The following is a 3,805-nucleotide window of genomic DNA, read 5'->3' as shown; positions in this document are numbered from 1 at the left end:
AAAAAAAAAAAAAACCCTGCAAGATATGAACCACAACACCCCTGTTCATGCATAACTTGGTGGTTTATCTGAAGATGTGCCATCCCTCTGCCTCCACCCTTTCTTCTCCTCTCTTTCCCTTCAAATGATGAAGACTCATTTTGTCTGCCTCCAAGCTTTCTCATTTCAACTGTCCTATTTATACCCTTGAGCCAATTGGAATGAAAGAAAGGGTGGAGGTTATTTTTTTCCACCTGTTCCAGGAACATGTGTTCGAAGAATGAATTTTTCCCCTCATTAAATCACTTTGGCAATTTTCCAGGAATTCTTATTTTAATATCAACTAAGGAAGTGCATGGTTTCTATCTGAAGGTAATGAATTCAATAAGGTTTTCAAATACTTTTAATTTTATTATTTAAAACTGCATATATTGGAAATTTAGTTTGCACAGAACTGTGAAACATGAATCAGTCTAGAATGTTTCATCTCCACATGTAGTTCACCAATATATGCACACTTCATAAGCTGGAAACTCACAGAATAGGCGTCTCTTCCCAGGGCTTGCTCAAAAGTGACACAATGAATGGGATCCAGAGAAAGGAATCACTTCCAGGTAACCTCAGAAAATGTGGGCATACAAGTGTGGGCTGAGAAATAGAGAAAGGACAAGTCAATGGACCCCAGTGGACATGAGGCTTTGGGGAAGCATAGTGGACTATCCAGAGTTGCCTTGACCTCTGCTGCCTCTCCTTCTTACTCCTGGGATTCATTAGTTCCTTTCGTGGTCTGTAGCACAGGGGAGCTGAGAGCCTCTGGCTGAGGGCATGGACAACAGGTTCTTCCCAGTGTGAGGAAGACTTTGCAAAGATAAAAAAAGTGTCCCAGAGCCCACACTACAATGTTGCACAGAAGTGGGACCCCAAACCTTCCAGTACAGTGTGGGAAAGTTGTGCCATCCTAGGAGAGTGGGCATATTGGTCTAGATTTATGGAATGGATCTCAGAAGGACTATGGAGTAAGCCATGTGGCAAATGATGATGTGTGCAGTAACAGGTGTCTTGCCTGACATCCTAGGAACAAGCCAAGCAGCAGCTCATCTAGAAGGGTCTCCTGCCTCCTCTGAGTCTTCCTCCTGTTCAGAATGTCACATTAGGTAGCAAAAGAGATTTTCATACATCCTTTCAGAGGTAGTGTCTGTTACAGGAACAGCAGAATCTGATAGAGGACAGGGTGTTGGGCTCAGCATAAACCTAAACCCATGGGGAAACAGGTAGACACAGGCAGAAAATACAAAATAAATGAATTACAGAAACCAGCAGAGGGGGAAACCAAAAACAGAACAGAACAGAACACCAAGCAGAAACAATGGGTCAGGACAACTACTGATGCTGTTCTGAGACATCCTGTTCCTCCCCGGGCAGCTGCACAACCATCACAGAGCTCCATTTCTTTGACTAAAATTCCAGTGTCCTTAGAGGGCCAACATACTGACAAAGCAGATCATGATTACGTTTTAATTAATTGATTTATCTTCATTAGCTTATTTTTGACCTAAGGAATTCTCTTACAGTAGCAGTATCTCAAACAGATGCATAGTACTGCAATTTGGGATATAATAGAGAGAAAAATCTGCAAAGGATCAATGTAGACATTGTGAAGAGACAGAGAAAGAGGGGAGCTGTGGAGTCTGTCTCTGACCAGGTGTTCGAGGCTTCCTCATGCTCAGTATCCTACTGTCTCATTCAGATGGCCCCTAAGGCCAGTCCTACTGTACCCCAAATGTTCTGAGAGTTATGTTAAAGTAGGGTTGGTGAGAAATGGCAGGATCCTGCTGGATTCATAGCTAAGACAGTTAGGTTGTGGTGGGAGACCACTTGTGTGTACCATGATGGATTCTAAGGGAGTAAAAGGGTCCTTGGGAGAAGGCAGCACATTAAAGGTGGCAGCTAAAGAGGTTCTCTGCTAAAGAGGAGCTCAGATGGTTGCTCCTCAAGGGAAGGGTCTATGTGTTCTGCTCAGTGAAGCTCCCTCTTTTGCTGCCTGTCTCCTGATATTCTCTGATCAGTCTTCCATGAGTAAGATGGCAAATGGTTCGTAGCATTGGCCAGCAGAGATCCAGTACAGTTTCCTGCAGAAAGATCTCTGAGCTCTTCTGTGCATGAGGTGATGGGAAAGACTTTTGATAGGAGATCCTCATAATGAACCCATAGGAAAGACATAAGCCCCTTCAACATCTCTAGTTTCACCTGATTCCCTTTCCATAGCAAACATCTTCAGAGTTGAAAGAAAGGAAGTCAAATGGCTTAGCAGAAGTCTGGGCCTCTTTTAGCCCACTGAGTTACACGTGTCCATGTTAGAGCACCCCATTTCTCCTACCTCCTCACATCCCTCCACAGTCATCCAGCCCAAGATAGGCTAAGGCCAATTACTGAAGAGGCTGGTGAAAGTTGAGACATTTGGTATGTTGGCACTGGGAAACAGTAGATGGCCTTAGTGATGCCAACAGCTTTATGGTAATCCACTTAAACAGAGTATGCTCAAAGAAGACCTTGAAGTATATGCTTGTTAGGTTGTTAAGTATATGCTTGAAGACCTTGTTAGGTTGTTGTTTTCAGTGCTCTAACAAAAAATGTCTGAAAGTAACTTAGGAACCAAGGAGGGAAGGACTTACTTTGCCTCACGGTTTGAGGATGCAGTTCATCATGGAGGTGGAGGGGAGGTGCAGGAGAGGCAGCAGGAAGAAGCTGATCGTGAAGAAGCTGATCATGTTGCATTCATATTCCAGAAGCAGAGAAAAGGGGATGCTGGTACCCCAGCCCATAGGTGCTTATGTGAATTGGGTTTTTCAATCACTGCTGATTCAGCCTAGGAATTCTTTCAGAGGCTGAGATGTTTGTCAAGTAGGCCATAGGACATCCATAAGGTTGCTGATCAATATTAACCACCACATGTGTATTTAGAAATTCACACAAAAGGAAATCTTCTTTTTTTAAATTAGGTCAAATCTTCAAGGAGTCCCAGAAAGATTTCCAATATGACGACTTTTGGATTGTGTAGCAAAACAAACAAACAAACAAGATCCCAAACAATCTCAGAGATCCAAAATCCCCAAGCCCAGTGTCGTATGAGACTGTATGGCATAGCTGTGACTGGGGAAGAGCACACTCATCCTTGAGCTCTGTGAGTCGGGGACATTCCAGTTGAAGGTTTTCTGGGGAGACTGATAAAAGTAGGCACATGTGAGTCTGTCCGGACTTACGCCCTGCTAGTATTTGATATGTTCTAGAGATACAAACAAGTGGTTAAGATATTCCAGAGCTTTCTGTTGGACTTGTCGTTTCGAATGTGGTTTGAGGTGGTCTCAGGAAGTGTATTAAATGGAGTCTTTGCATGCATACATCCTCTGTAAGCACATGACTGCTCTGTCTGCTCCTGAGTTTAGAGACATAATTCAGCAGATCTTTGCTGCTTCCTTCCAAGAAATCTAATCAAACCAGTACTGGGAAGAACCAATATGGTTAGGGTCTGCTAAGGAAGAAAATATATTCAGAATTTTGCCTCCAGGATCAAATAAATAGATTTTCTTATTGTTGCTGCAATCTGATCTCCAACGTATAAAATGAGGATAAAATAATAAAAATAAAAGGCATAAAGTACAAAACAGCAGAGTAAAAACATGAATCAGTCCGGAGGAGGGGGGGTTTTCCTTGGCGACATTTCCTCAAATAATAATGGAAAAAAAAGAGGTTTAATGTTTACCCAGATCAGCATCCTGCCAGCTTCCCCAGGGAATGAAATCTCTCTAGCTTTCCTTCCCCCCTGCTT

At 43.0% G+C, this 3,805-nt stretch overlaps 1 long non-coding RNA gene across 4 annotated transcripts in view; it reads left to right on the top strand.

The window, feature by feature from the left end:
• The window catches only part of LOC116080357, a 45,821-nt gene that overhangs the window by 13,832 nt on the left and 28,184 nt on the right, over window positions 1-3,805 (top strand). The gene's annotated exons all lie outside the window — the stretch shown is intronic.

The sequence above is a fragment of the Mastomys coucha genome, unplaced genomic scaffold, assembly GCF_008632895.1.
Source record: "Mastomys coucha isolate ucsf_1 unplaced genomic scaffold, UCSF_Mcou_1 pScaffold6, whole genome shotgun sequence".
Lineage (NCBI taxonomy): Eukaryota > Metazoa > Chordata > Mammalia > Rodentia > Muridae > Mastomys > Mastomys coucha.
The sequence above is the reverse complement of the archived record's forward strand: the minus strand, read 5'-3'. Positions and strand labels throughout refer to the sequence as shown.